Raw genomic sequence first — 16,698 nt, 5'->3', positions numbered from 1 at the left:
ATTACCTTTACCAAATAACCCTTCATAGTTCACTTTTTTACAACTAGCTAAAGCCCTTTATTCAAGGGCACAAAGAGAAAATTCAAAGCATAATAGACGCACTAAGTACCAACTCAAAGTATCAAAGTACTGTTTTTAGCCAAATTTCAAGGTGAGCCAGGGCGTACCCTGGACCCCCCTGGCTTCGCCACTGCACCTAGAGATGGTATTTTAGGAAATTCCGACGCATTCCTTCAAATTTGAAAGATGCGACCATGAATATGTCCATCTAGAGATGCTCTTAAGCCAAATCCCTTTTGTTCTATATTTATATCAGTTTTTTAGACTTACGTCCTCGCCATGAAGTTTGTTAATTAGATTTCCGTCCCTAGTTCTTCCATTATTAGATTTCCGTCTCCATTTTCATAGCATGACCAAGTCAGCCCTCTTTGACTAGATACCATCTGGTTAGTGCATGTCCAATGTCAAATCTACCCCTCACCATATAAAATAACCAAAATACCCATTGACCCTCACAAGACCTAAATCGATCAAATTACCACTTGGCACCATCCTACGATTTAATCCAAGGCACACAAATAATTTTCATAAATGACTCCTACTACCCTGCTCACCTAAAATTACTCCACTACCCTCACTCATTTTTAACTCTTCTACCACATCTCATCATCTAACACACACACACACAAAATCAAATGATCGAAAACACCGTATGGGGCAGAACACGTTTTAGTGAGTGATGATGCCATGATAACATCACCATCTTCTTCCCTGAAAAAACAAGGCACCAACAGAACTTTGATGCATGGGTATTGAAAGCCCAAGTTCCGGCCATCATAAATCATTATGTGCCGATCGGTGATCAAAACCTTAATACCACTTTATGAAGATTGAATCCGCGTAATTTTAGCAATATCAAACGATTAAATATCTAATAAAGAAAACACAGTTCCATGGTTTTGGTTTTGAAAGCTCCACAATTTTCACATTGCAACGAAGTCATCGGCTTGTATTGTAACCAAGTGAGTCGCGATCATTAAAAGTTTCAACTTTTTCTTCCCCTCAAAAAGACCTTAGTATCGACTGAGGAACTGACATACTAACATACTTTGCTAGAGATATATGAGAGGAAGGGTATCTCGAGAAGATGGACCATAAAAAATTAAATTGAGATAAAGAAAGGCCTAAGATCTAATGCAATCAGGGAGGTGATTGACCTTTTTGAGATAACTCTCCATTTTGAGAATCATTACTGATTGTCTCCCATTTCAGAGTTAATTTTCCATATTGACAATTTTACCTTTATGTCAAATTTGTAAAAGTTCCCAATTTTTAACATACGTTTTTGAAAAATTCGAAAATAAATTAATAAATAAAAATATGAAAACTCAAAAAATCCGGAAAATTTAAAAAAAAATGACAAAAACTCGAAAACAAATTAAAAAAATGTTCAATAAAAGGAAAATTCAAAAAAAAAAAATCAAAATTTTCCAAAAATTGAAAAAAAAAAAAAAACGGAAAAAAAAATTCGAAAAAATTTAAAATAAAATTGAAAAATGCATAAAAATTTGAAAAAATAATAAAACAACTCAAAATTTTTGAAAAAATAATAAAATTCATTTGTTTTCCTATATTTTGAGTTGTTTTATTATTTTTTTCAAATTTTTACGCATTTTGTCGATGTTATTTTATTTTGCCAAAAAAAAAATTCGAATTTTTTTTCCGATTTGTTTTTTCAATTTTTGGAAATTTTCAGATTTTTTTTTGAATTTTCCTTTTATCAAATATTTTTTAATTTGTTTTTGAGTTTTTGTTATTTTTTTTTTCATTTTTCCAGATTTTTTGAGTTTTCAGATTTTTATTTATTTATTTATTTTGAATTTTTGAATTTTTAAAAAATGTATGTTAAAAATAGAGGGTTTTTACAAATTTGACATAAAGGCAAAATTGTCAATTTAAAAAATCAACTCTGAAATGGGGGGTAATCAGTAATGATTCTCAAAATGGGAGGTTATCTCAAAAGGGGAGTATATCCGTAGGGATTAAGTAAAAAAAAACCCTTGAAATTGTTCTAAAAACTTTTGGATTCCCACCTATGTGTTAGTACCGTGCATGTAGTCTATCCTTGTAAATAGCAATTCTAAAGCAGTGCTTTAAGTGCCTAAGAGGCTTCCATTCTTATTTGTTATTATGAAAGTTTTTTGTCACATCCCGAATTTTTCTAGACAAAGTTAAAACAGAGAATTATTCAAGATATAAATATCTCAATCGTTACATTATTCCTAAGGTAAATGAAAACCTTTTAACATATTATCAAATACAACAATAAAAAAATCTGAGAACAAATTAAAACCGAAAAACCAACTCTTCATTCACGAATTCAAAAATAATTAATCAACTCTATTACATCTGTCTCAATTCAAAACCATACACTCTATAAAACTTAAAACTAGAAAGACTCCAAGAGCGAATTCAAATCAAACATCCTCATCTAATACACTCCACCATCTATGTTCATAAAAACACACCTACGTTACAAAACAAAGCAAACATTGATCAGCAAATTGAATTTGTTGGTATGAATAAACCTAAAATAAAGTATACAGTACTACATTCAATCTTTTAAATAAATAAATATAATGTCACCAACCATTTCAACTTAGAAGACAAAATAGTTCCGTTTTCCAAAACAGTATGTAGTTTATTCCAAGCAAGCTTAGTATACATAATTTCAAACTAATAAACAAACAAATTATACCTTACTTTTAATCTATCATGACGTGTCAGGGTAGGACAACGTCTCTGCATAAAAAGTTAGTAAGTCCTACCCTCCTACAAAACAAAATTAGATTTCCCAAACGTAATCTTTTAAAGTAAACATCTATTTTACTATCACTATAACCATCATGGGTATATATAATCTGGTATAATATATCATCAATATTAACATTCATATCACACCACCATATCCATCATATCACACTAACCACATTCACATTCATTCGTAAAAAATTATATGCATCATATCATAATACAACCAATCATATCCAACAACTCATTCATATATAAAACCAATATTTTACGTAAAAACCACTCGTCCACTTATGAGAACGAGAAAATATCACAACTAGATAATACATTCATCGCTAAGTGAGTATCAACTCACACAAACCACATAAATAGACCGCGGTTCCAAAACGCATACCGCGCCCTTTTTTTGTTTTTTTTTTTTTTTTTTTTTTTTTTTTTCAAAAGACAGACTTTTGACAATATCTTATCGGCTGCCTAACTTGTCACACTCATGATAAAATTAATAAAGACTTATTGTTCTAAAAGGTACTCAAGGAACATGGTTTTTCATGTTTTAACAAAGTCCAAAACTTCGAACATAACCAAAAGCTACAAGTTAACTAGTAAAGTATTGTTTACCAACTACACCTTTATCGAAAAATACTTATCAAACATATATATATATATATATAAACAAGAATTTGGCGCCAATAGCTATCTCATGCATCACCATCAAACATTACCATTTAGTTAAAATAGTAATCTATAGTGTTTTTACCCGTGGTTATAAACAACTCTCACAAAATCCAACAGTTCTAACATTTGTATATAACACTTCAAACATTCCTTCTCATATATATATAAATCAATTCAGAAGCCAATAAAGTCATGCAGACACCTCCAATATACCTTCTCATATAAATAAGCTAATTCAAAAACAAGTAACATCAAAGTAGACACTTCAAATGCTCATTCTCATATATGTACACTACTTCAAAAGCAAATAAGTCATGGCAGATCATTAGTATCTACAACCAAACCCCTGTAATGGGAAAAATCCAAACTCTAACAAATCTAAAGGACACCAATTCAATTAATAACCAACTGTTTACCAACTACCATATATATAAACCCATGAAAACATAGATAACAAAATGAAACTTGGCGCCAATATGCTATACGTGCCTTTGAACAGTTTAATAATCTTTCTCATGCCATGGTCCCAAAAATAATGAATCACACAATTTAACTACTAGAATTCTACGCTAATCCATTGAAAATAGAAATAATAATTTAGACTACTCACCCGGAGTTAATCGAAAAACAAAAACGTTAGTGAAAGCGAAATAACCGGCGAACTCGAAAACCAACGGTAAGTGTTGTCTTCTTATGCCCCTTTCTCTTTCAAGCACTCTCTCTCTCTCTTTCTCTTTTTCTCTTGTACGTTTCTCCCGTTTTTTTTGTATTTCAAAACCCTGAAAAAAAAAACTAACAAAGAAGGAGGGTTCGGTTGTAACCAAACCCCTCTAACTCTCCTATGCTTTTCTCTTTCTTATTTTCTTATTTTCTTTTTCTTTTCTTTTCTTTTAATAATATTATTATTTATTTTTAAATCCTAATAAGTAGGAAAAATATAAAGAAAAATAAACGGGGTGTTATAATATACACACCTTAAAAGAATCTCGTCCCGAGATTTTAGAAAAAAATATAGATTAACCAAAACAAGCACTACGCCAAACAAGAATTCTTCATAGAGTCTATAGTTAAAGACTATATCCCATCAACTAAGCTTATGTAACAATCTAAAACAAACCAGCAGGAAGATTAAATTAAACTCATCATTTACAGCTTGCACCCAAAGGTCACAGTAAACAAATATCAGAAATGAGACATACGTGTATATGCAATACACACCTTAAAATGAATACACATATATAATATCCCTGCAAACCACATATTTAAAAGGTTTAATTATGTACACCTACACCATTTTTTTATTATTTTTATATGAAAGAAATAGAAAACCAAAATCAAATCGAGTTCAAAAGCAAAATAAAAAACAACATGAAATTTAACATCACAAAGAAACATTCCTACCACCCATTATCACAATCTAAGGATCACCTAGACTTTATCATTCTAGGCTAATCTAGGCTATGATATCAAACTTGTCACACCCCGAATTTCCCAGACAATTAAAACAGGAAATTATTCAAGAGTCGTTCAAACCCATATTACCTAACTCAATCAACAAGGGCCTAGGACATATGATTCTAAGATATTACCTAACTCAATCAACGAGGGTCTAGGACATATGATTCTAAGGGTCAAATGGCACACCTTAGTGCGACCATGAAACCTAAATTCATAAAGGCTCCAAGTTTAAAATTCCAAGCTTTAGGATCCAAATAAATTCTAAAAAATATGGATGATAAATTGTAAAATAAGTGAATTCAGACCACATAAACACCAGCAAACCGAGACACAAGAAAAACCAGTTTCACTTTAAAACTTTTCCAACCGAGACATAACTTTATACAGCCACATGACTAGCCCATCCTTTTCCTGCATTAAAGAAATGCATTTGCCACATGACATTCTAACCTACGAGTTAAACAAAAGAAATGCATTTGCCCACCCTTATTAACTTGCTTTACAAATGAACTAAGAAACAAAATCCAAAGGCAAACTAAAACTCGTACAAACCACGTGTTTTGAACTTTGTCATGGTACGTAGTATTCACCTTCAATTCATAAATAAAAAACACTGATGGAAACTATTTTAGATGCTTAAATTTCTTTGGTACTTTGCATATCTTTTTACGTTATGGAGCTTACTCACTTCTTTAATATTAGAGTTGAGTCTAGTATCAATAGATTGGCGACCTCTAGGGTACATGCCCTCCAGGTGCCATGTTCCGGCTCCCTGTCTTGTGCTTAAAGGTAAAACTCTGTAGATAAGCTACCCACCTAGCGTGTCTCGGACCGAGCTTATCCTGCGTCTGAAGAAACCTTCGGATGGCGGAGCAACATCAAGATATCTAATATCTGCTTATCTATCCTAGCGTGCTATAAACCTTTGGAACTACCAGTAAAGAGAAAGGAGAGCTAGAAGGCAAGGAAAGGAGAAAGCCATACAGACGACTGATTATCAGCGCTAGCTACAGGAAAGAGATTTCTTCCTGCTTTAATAGCCAATCTTTCCCTCGCAGTTTACCATAGCGTGCATGGGAACTTTTATTTGCAACAAATAGAGAGAGAGATATAGTTTCCACAAACCCTCATCCCATGCGATGAGTGAACTTTGGAACCCAACCATTCTTTTCAAAGGGCAGGGCAGGGCACGCCATCAATACCCAAAAGGGGAGCTGGTTAAAAACAACCCTTTATTTTGTTATTGCTCTCCCTTAGCAGCGGAAAGGAATCTATCTATCTGCCTAGCTTTGGTGGGTAAGTCCCACTACTCAGTAACAGTGCAGAATTAAATTTCGCCTGGGTGGATCTGCTCTATAGCTTGGGGGGCATTACATACCAAAAGGTTCGAAAAAGGAACATGCATAAGAGTATATAACTAACCCACCCTTCTGTATAACCTATTCAAATTAGTTAAGCAGTGCATAAGGGAAATGAACGTTTGTGAGACCTTAGTCGGGATGCATAGGGGAGTCAACCTACGAGCCTTCGCGATAACACACACAATAGCTCAATCGAATGCTTCTTGACCGATTGTAACCAATATTTGTTCTAAGCTCTAATTACCTATGATAACAGTTTAAAAATCTATGAGTCACACAGCTCATGCTACATATTTATCACAGCATATATCTATCCATAAAGCATATCATTTTTTCAAGATGTAACATGCATATCACCATTTCAATGTGCAAGAGCTGAATTTATTAAAGAAATATCACCATGTTATGGTTGAAAATGATTTGGAACCACCACAATGGTGCAACAATTTTTTCGCACAATCCCCGTTGTTTTGCACGCTGAGTTACTTAAATAGTTAGGACTAAGTCTCGTGACATAATGAGACTGAATACTAAGTATTACTAGCAATAATCAAGCTTCTTCAATGCTCTTGTAATGCTTGAAGGACACCAACCAAAGGATGATTGACTTAAATAGTGGCAATAACTTAAAATCCTACAAACGGTACTGTAGTTTTAGACAATCATCCAACACCTATATATGTAGTTCTTGACTATAGTTTTAAGTAGAAATAAAGTGATGGTATAAACATTCTATTTTTCGTTTTTTAAAGCATTCTACCTAATGTACACACATGAAATCATAAGCATTTTAAACTTGTTAAGCTTAGTCTAGTCCAAATCATAAATACTGAAACCAATCTACCTAATGCACAAATATGAGAACTTGTGGCCTATTTCAACTTGGGATTGCTTGGGTGTCTCCAATTCTGGTTGCTGACAATTTGGGGATAAATTGTTACGAAAACAAATCGAAATAAACTAGTACAAAAAGCCCTTTTCACAAGAATCAAACTTGAAACGGAAAACAACTATATATGGCTACTTGGGACAATAGAACAAATTATCAACTCAGAACAAATTCCCAACATATACCAAACTGTTGTCCAACCAAAAAAATTGTAGTACAGCATATACATCTATATCCATATGTAGCCATATATAGATCATTCCCAACATATATAGTTTCCTGTTTTCACAACTACATCACATACAAAACTGTAGTCCAACCAAAGAAATAGTACAAAGTATACAAGAGCTGAGCTTTTAAAACAAAACAGATCAATTAGATGCTTTTAAAACAAAAAACAAAGCAGAGCTTTTATAACAAAACAAATCAGCAAACAAACCCCCAGGCAAACCCCCACAAGAAAAAATAACAATCAAACCCCACATAAACTTATAATTAACGCTAAGGAAAAAAACTAACCATCCTTGTAGTTGGTCAATCGGCCACAATCAAAACCCAAATCTGCTACCTGAAATCAAAACCAATTCCAATTCCTGAATTCAAACTGCACAAGTTAAATAAAATCCCCACAATGTAAACAAAACAAAATTCATCTAACAAAGTCACCCACTAAACCATGCCAGCCATCTGTCACCATTCTAGAGAATCCGCGATAACAATGAGAGAAATAAAGAAATGTAGAAACAAAGATAAATAGGTATAATTCACTTACACACACCCTACACACACACACACACACACACACACACACACACACACACACACACACACACACACACACACGCATGCCTGAGTACTTGGTTTTAAATTTCCGTAGAGAAAGAGAGAACAGAGAGGGAAGCAGAAAAAAAAGTTCTCTTTTTTCTGGGGAGTACAATAAGGTTGTTTTGTTTTGCTTTTCTTATTTCTAATTTTCATGAAAATATGGGCGGTGATTCTAATTTTTCATGAAAATATTTGGGAGGGTCAGGGTCACTGAAAAATCAGCGCTAAGTATAGGGCGTGGTCAAGAACATGGTGTCAACTTGAGGCAAAGGCTGCAGCTACCTTGAAATGCATAAATAATTTTTCTCCTCAAAGTATAGTATCAGCAACGCTTATGGCCATAGCAAATAGTGACTACTGTTTGCTACCCTAGCAAGTGGGTGATGACATTTAGAGGATGTGAATAATCTTTTCTTCCTAGTATCAGCAACACTTTCAAGCGTAGCAAGAGAAAATGAGCATTTGCTACGCTCAAAGGCATAGTTGATGACAATTAATGGATTATAAAAATAATTTTTGTTTTTTCTAAATGTAAAATAACTTTAGCAACGCCAATAAGTGTTGCCAAAACTAGCCAAACATTTGAAGTTCTAGAAAAGGTTAGCAAAGCTAAAAATCATAGCAAAAGGTTTACATTTGCTACAAATATTGGGCATAGCAAAATGTTTTGTAGCAAAAGACTCATTTCTTTGTAGTGGCACATGCCAAGACTATTGTGGTATGCACCAATTCAAGCAGGACAGCACTTCTAAGGCTCTTCATTGACTGCTCTTTTCTCTTCATCTATTTTGGAAGAGGTAGGTCGGTGGGGCACTCACAGAACGCCTCTTAACTCCTAGGAGGAACCTGGAATGTTTAAATTTTATAAGGGTCAAACTTGAAGAATACAATAAGCAGGTCGCACTTAGTGCTACTGCTACTATCTATGAGATATGGAGGGAGCGTAGCAATAATATATTTACTAATCTATACAGAGACCAAAGTCAGATTGTTCAGAGTATATTGCAAGAGATAAAACCCCAGGTTACAAACCAACAGAATAGATAAAGTACCACAAGAGTTAGAGCTAATATTGCACTTCAGCCGACAATAATTGTCACAATCTCTTGGAAATCACCCCCTTTAGAGCGGCTTATACTAAGCCACTCAACTAAAAAACAGTTTACAAGTTGGAAGCAACAAAATCAACCGTTTTCAGTTTTTACTATTAGTTAAAGCTCGATATTTTGATAGTATTAGAAAGTTCAGAATAAACTGGACTACCGGGTTTCTTCAGAGTGTCAGCAATGCCCTTAATGAAATTGTTAAAATCAAACCTGTGGAATCAACATAACTAATCTGGATGAGACATACCTAGGCCATTCCTACCCCCAACTAAGGAAACTCACCTGCCATGGGAGGAAACGACAATCCTCTGTAAGGAACTCCTGAACCTTGGATCAAATAATTAGCTCCAGAAGGACTACAGAATACAGCTTCAGTGGTCATCAAATACCTCATTTGCAGATATTCCTAGGCCTTGATCACGGCATCAAACATAATTAAATTTTGGATGGATGAAGTCATTGAGTTAATTTTTTTCGAGCTTGTTGACGGTGTGTGGTGTCATCTTATGAATCTAGCCTAAACTGAAGAAGAGCTGGATGCAAAATCCAGATCCACACCCTCATGTAATTGGAAGACTAACAGGATTTTCTTTGCAAAGGATCATACTTGCACTACCAACTAAGCCAGACAAAAAGACAGATATAAAGTTCCAAGATATATCAAAGCACTTAGCTAGGATTCGAAAACAAAAATGCCACTTGTGCTGGATTGGAAGAAAACACAAATATAAGACAAGAACAATTTGAATTATGGATATAAATTTCATACTGCTTACATGTGAAGAGAACATAAGGTCAGACTAATAGCATACCTTTTAAAATCAAACTCTTATCAACAACTGGTCAGCAATTTGGGTTCCCTTCAGAACTTCCGTCATGGAAGCCAATACCAATTGGGGCTGATAAATATATCCTTCCTGTCTAGCTTTACGCTTTTTCACGCTGAATCCTAAAGTTTTCTCTTCCTTGCTCTGTAACCTTTGGGGTTCTCAGGCTGTACCTCCTCGTGGATAAACACTCACCTGTTGTGTCAAATTGAACCTATACTTGTCAACCTACGAACTTCTAATTATCAAATTAAAACAGCAAGTATACTCCATTATTACACCATACCTGTTTCCTGTCAGGTCCAAACTTTTCAAATTTTACTAATCCATCAATTAGGAGAAGATTGTGTGGTCCTTGCCAAGTCCGACATTTTTCCCTGGATGGACCTGAAACATCATGAGGAACGATGAATACATAATCAGCAAAAGAATTAATATTTTCACCCCAAGTTTTACGTGATAAATGCAAATTGAATACTTGAAACAAAATATAAGAATCACAAACATGGAGACGGAGTAAATCTTTCCAGACAAAGCAATGAAATTAGCTGAAATCAGTTTACCGACTAAAAGCCAAATAAGAATCAGGTGCAAAACCTTTGGGTGATGATACCAGAGGTCCTGGTTCGAACCCCCTCGCTACACACAATTGAATTACATCGATCTCTTTTTAAAACAGGCTTGCCCACACATTATTTGTAAGTGCCTTCTAGCTTTTAGCTACAAAACCTTTGGGTGATGATACTGCAGGTCCGGGGTTTGAACCCCCTACACACCATTGAGTTATTGATCTCTTTAAAACAGCTTGTCCACACATTTTTGTAAGTGCCTTCTAGCTTAGTTGTAAAACATTTGGGTGATGATACCAGAAGTCCGGTGTTCGAACCCCGCTACACACAATTGAGTTATTGATTTCTTTTAAAAACAGGCTTGCCCATACATTTTGCAGGTGCCAACTAACAAAGTCGGTAAAACCTTTGGGTGATGATACCCGGGTCCAGGCTCAAACCCCGCAAAGAAAAGAGTTACTGATCTCATTTAAAACAGGCTTACCAATAAAAAAAAAGGTGCAAAGCAACTTGGCCTAGAAAAACGTAGTAAGCCCATACTTATGCTTCTTTTTGGTGGTCTCAGAAATTGACTGTCCAGAGAACACTCTAATCACTGATTTTATAGTTTATAAAACTAATTTCCAGCCCAAGTTCGGGAAAACATCCAAACCTAACATTTGCTAATACTAGATGTTAACTTGATAAGGCAAGAAACAACCCTGACACAATGTAGATACTTTACTTTTACTCGAAGCAATCAACACGATAACACGTTCATTTGAAAACAAAAGAATATACTTTCCGGGACATCCAACAAGGTGTTTGATAAATGAGTCTTACAGACAGTGAAGCACAAAACATTTTAGTCATAATCTAATCAGAACGACAATGACATAAACAATAAATTCACGCATAAGCCGCGATTCTTCGACATGTGTGGGTATTGGTGAGCAGGAAAGATAACTTATGGGTAACATGGGTTTGGTGTAACTTAATCAAGACAAAAAAAATCTCTGGAGCATGAAGATCCCACATGACTGTTCATATAGTTGGAGGGCCATCCTAAATAGCATAGATGACGCAGAAAGAATATAGCACAACACCAGATTGGGGATGGGAGCAACACTATGTTCTGGCAAGATCCTGGCACCCTAAAGGCATCTTGAAAGAGTGGTTTCATAAGTTTATCTCTATGACTCAACTTTGTCATATAAACATAACTGTCTCTAACCTCATTAATGGAGAAGAATGGAATATGCACCTCAACACATGGGAGAACTGATGCCAAGACATTGTAACTAATATGAGGGAGGGAGTTACAATTAAAGGAGGTACTGATGAAGTGGTATGGACTGTTTCAATGACTTGGGAATTCCAGCTCAAAGACACATATGAAACTATAAGGAGGAAACTTCAACCTAATGACTGGCATAAGGTTATATGGTTTACTTAATCATATTCCAAGGCACTCCTTTATAGGTGGATGGTAATGAAGGTGCGCTTAAAAACATTAAGCAAGATGTATGACTGGAAAGTAGTTCCATCGGCTGTGTGTACTGTGTTGGAGGAGGATTTAAACTGAGATGCACTTATATTTCCATTGTAACTTTACAAAAATATATATCGCAACATATTCTTTCATATTTAATTAATTATACGAGGTTTGTTTGATGTATTTGCATACCGTTTCCAATTTCCGTTAAATATTTTTCAAGGATTTGCATCCAATTTATAATTTCTGTTAGTTATTATCGGCGTTAGTTTAATGCAATTGCATCGGTTTCGATTTCTAGTTAATTACTTTTTGAGTTTAGTTTATTGCATTTGCATAAAATTTCTGATTTCCGTTAATTACTTTTTTGAGCTCAGTTATGTATTTGAATCTATTTTCCGATTTCCTTTTAATTATCAATGTGGTGTGTAATACCAACTTCTCTTGATCCATTCGTAGTGTCGCTACAAACATGACATAAAAATAAATTATGTTTGATTTACTATGTGGGATCATTGAAGATTATCGGAGTTCTTGATTTTCTATTAATTCTTCTTTTAAATTATGCATGACTCACTATGTGGAATTTTCAAAGATTATCTACTTAAGCGGGTGTTGTTATATTAATTATTTAAAAATATTTGTAAAATATCTTGAGAACTATTATATATTAATATTATATTGATCACTCAACTAAATTTCTTATAGCATTGAAAACCTCACTCTCCATTAAAAAAATAACTCACCTTTGATAAAACTCTTCAACTTCATTTTGTTGTTTAATAATAGAAGTTTGATTGAAGTTTTGTAAGATTCTTAATAAAAGGTGAAGTTCATATATATTGAAGCTTCACTTGAATAGCAAGGAGTTCTCAATCATCTGGAAAGAGATAAGATAAACATCATTTTAAATACAAAATTATCTTATCGAGACATTCCCACAACATATAACCCAACTATGTTTTTGGAGCCCGGTTAGTTCAATGCATTTTGCTTCTAGTTTTTGATTTTTTCATTATTTATATTTTGATGTTAGTTCAATGTAGTTGCATCAGGTTTCAATTCCATTATTTATTTTTGAGATCAGTTCTATCGCGGTTGCATCTAGTTAGTTTATGATTTCTCGTTGATTATTCTTTTAGGTTAGTTCAATACATTTGCATCTAATTTCAATTTCTTGTTAATTGTTCTTTGAGGTAAGTTCAATACATTTGCATCTAGTTTCGATTTCCGTTAATTATTCTCAGAGATTAGTTTAATGCATTTGCATCAGTGTTCGATTTCTCATTTATTATTTGATAAAGTTGCATTTGTATCTAGTCTCCGATTTCTCGTTAATTATTTTGAGGGTTAGTTCAATAAATTTGCATCCAGTTTTTTATTTACCGTTAATAATTTCTTGAGGTTAGTTTAATGTATTTGCATCGGTTTATTTTTTGAGATTAGTTCAATGCAATTGTATCGATTTCGATTTTTTGTTAATTATTTTTTAAGATTAGTTCCGCATTTGCATCATATTTTCAATTTATAATTAATTTTTCTTTGAAGTTAGTTCAATGCGGTTGCATCTAGTTTTGATTTCCCATTAATTTAATCTTTTGAGGGTTAGCTCAATGCATTTCCATCCAGTTTCTGATTTTCCGACAATTATTTTTTATGTTAGTTTGATGTATTTGCATCAAATTTTGATTTTCCGTTAATTATTCTTTGATGTTAGTTTAATGCAGTTGTATCCATATTCTAATTTTATATTAATTAATTTTTAAGATTAGTTTAATGCTTGCATTTGCATTCAGTTTTCGATTTCCCGTTAAATATTATTTGAGGTTAGTTCGATGCATTTGCATCCAGTTTTCGGTTCCTCATTAATTATTTTTTGACGTTAGTTTCATTCAGTATTATATATTTTTTAAAATATTTGTCATTATTGTTTTGCCGTTATTTTTATTTATTTTTTTTTCATTTTCTATTATATATTTTGTGAGGCCGTGTTAAGGATATATTGAAATAAATTGGTCTTTTTATCATAGACACTAAAATTGTATGATTTGTAATAGAGAATTAGTTTCTACAAATCACGTATTTTTAGCAATTTTTTATTTGATCAAACATATAAGAATTGGAACACTAAAAGTGTTTGATTCGTAAGAGGAAATTACCTTTTACAAATCACCTATTTTTTAGCCATTTTTTTATTTGATAAAATATATAAGAATTGAAAATACACTCAAGCTCTCCAAATATAAGATTTATAAATACACTCAAACTCTCCAAAGAGGTTCCATGTATATGAGATTGTAGGTTATTAGAAAAAGACTATTTTTCATATTAGAGTGCCACATAAGAAATAGAAAAAACTAACTCTCATATTAGAGTGACACATAGGAGAGAGAAAATCTTTCATTATAAGTCTCCGCTTTAGTATATAGACTAGATTTTTGGACCGGGCATCGCCGGGATCTAATAAATATTTTGTATGCTGAAAGGCTTTACAAAATGTCTCACATAAATTTTGTATCTTTGAATAGGCTATCTCAATTTGATCCCTTAGTTTCAAGTACTTATACACCATAATCGTTGGTCATTAGCGTATTTGGTTTATTTTCAATAAAAATATATTATGATTCGAAAATTTGCCACGTAATTTTTAAATAGAATTATCTTAAACTTGATCTAGCTTTATATAATAGTTTTATTAGATTTATGATAATTTAGTGGCAAATTTTTGAATCAGAATATATTTTTTATTGAAAATAAACTGAAGTACATTAATGAGCAGCGATTATGGTGCATAAGTACTTGAAACTAAAGGGATCAAATTGAATAGCCTCTTTCACTTTGTGGTTTAGAATATTAATCCGTAATTTTCAAATGAAATTATCTTAAACTCGATCTAGCTTGTATAATAGTTTTATTAGATTTATGGTGATTTAGCGGTAAATCATCACCATTAAAACTTACGTACTAATGTGTACAAATCACTAAAACAGATTGATTGTTTCTATATCCTCAAATAATACACTACTCCCACTTGAAAAGATTTATCACATAAACGTGTCTTACGAATGGGTGTCGTTATATTAAAGTATTCTAAAAAATATTAGCAACTATGCATAGCTATATGAAATATGAAAATTATATTAATTACTCATTTAAATTTCTTACACCACTCTCTATAAAAATGAAGCATCAAACCTTGATAAAACTCATTGACTTCTTTTTATTGTTAGGTTTAATATTATAAGTTTGATTGAAGTTTTGTGAGAATGCCCAATGTGGCGAAGATAATATTGAAGCTACTTGAATAGCAAGACATTCTCAATCACAATAAAGAATTATAATAAACACTACTTGAAATGCAAAACTATATTTGTCAAAACATTTATTCCCCTACATATAATACAAATATGTTTTAGGGTTATTAGTTCAATGCATTTGCATCAAGTTTCTGATTTTTCATTAATTATTCTTTGATGTTAGTTTAATGTATTACGTTGCATCCAGTTTCCAATTTCTCATTAATTATTCTTTGAGGTTAGTTCAATATAGTTTCATTAAGTTTTCGATTTTTACATTAATTATTATTTTAGGTTAGTTGATTGCAATTGCATCCACTTTATGATTCTCATTAGTTATTCATTAAAAGGTTACTTGATTATAGTTGCATCTAGTTTTCGATGTTTCATTGATTAGTGTTTGAGATTAGTTCATTGCATTTGCATCCGGGTTCCAATCTCACATTAATTACTCTTTGAGGTTAGTTCAATACATCTGCATCCAGTTTCTGATTTCGTCAATTGTTTTTCTAGGTTAGTTTGATAGTTTACAATTTCTATATAGTTTGCATACATGTGATGAGGCTAAAAAGTGAACATTTATGCTTTGAGGAATTCAGATCGCGATGTAGTTATATCCGACTTCGATTTCTAGTTAACTATTTTTGAGGTTATTTCAATGCATTTGCATCAATTTTGGATTTTCCGTTAGTTAATCTCGATTTTAGTTTAATGCAGTTGCATCAAATTTTTTAGTTAGTTAATTATTCTTCGAGGTTAGTTCAATGCGGTTGCATCAATTTTCGATTTTATGTTAATTGTTATTTGAGGTTATTTCAATGCATTTGCATCAAGTTTTCAATTTCCCGTTAATTATTTTTTGAGGTTAGTTCAATGCAGTTACATCAAATTTATAATTTCCCGTTAATTATTCATTTAGGTTAGTTCAGTACATTTTTATCTATTTTTTAATGTTTCGTTAATTAGTCTATGAGATTAGTTTATTGCATTTGGATCAGTTTTGATTTCCATTAATAACTCATTAAGGTTAGTTCAATACATTTTGCATCTAGTTTTTTTTATTATTTATGCCTTTAGGTTAGTTGATACAATTATATCGGTTTCGATTTCGTTAACTATTCTTTGAGGTTATTTCAATGCATTTGCATTTAGTTTCGATTTCCACCAATTATTCTATGAGATTAGCTCAATGCAGCGGTTTCATTCGGTTTTGATTTTATGTTAATTATTTTTTGAGTTAAGTTCAATGCATTTGCATCTAGTTTTCGGTTTCCCATTAATTATTATTTGAGGTTTCTTTGATGTATTTGCATATCATTTCCGATTTTCCATTAAATTTTTTCAAGGATTTGCATCCAATTTCTAATTTTCGTTAGTTACTCTCTGTCGTTAGCTTAATGCAATTTG

At 32.7% G+C, this 16,698-nt stretch overlaps 2 long non-coding RNA genes across 2 annotated transcripts; both read right to left on the bottom strand.

Annotated features, from left to right (window-relative positions):
• Positions 1-2,346: 2,346 nt before the first annotated feature.
• LOC147496762 (uncharacterized) lies at positions 2,347-7,770 on the bottom strand. The gene is made up of 2 exons (XR_015196653.1): positions 7,714-7,770; positions 2,347-2,528 (listed from the first exon to the last, which is right to left on the bottom strand). It is a non-coding gene; the product is annotated as an uncharacterized LOC147496762 (long non-coding RNA).
• On the bottom strand, positions 4,221-5,910 carry LOC147496763 (uncharacterized). Its single transcript, XR_015194882.1, has 2 exons — positions 5,076-5,910; positions 4,221-5,028 (listed from the first exon to the last, which is right to left on the bottom strand). It is a non-coding gene; the product is annotated as an uncharacterized LOC147496763 (long non-coding RNA).
• Positions 7,771-16,698: the final 8,928 nt, after the last annotated feature.

Source organism: Coptis chinensis, chromosome 5 (genome assembly GCF_015680905.1).
Source record: "Coptis chinensis isolate HL-2020 chromosome 5, ASM1568090v1, whole genome shotgun sequence".
Lineage (NCBI taxonomy): Eukaryota > Viridiplantae > Streptophyta > Magnoliopsida > Ranunculales > Ranunculaceae > Coptis > Coptis chinensis.
The sequence above is the reverse complement of the archived record's forward strand: the minus strand, read 5'-3'. Positions and strand labels throughout refer to the sequence as shown.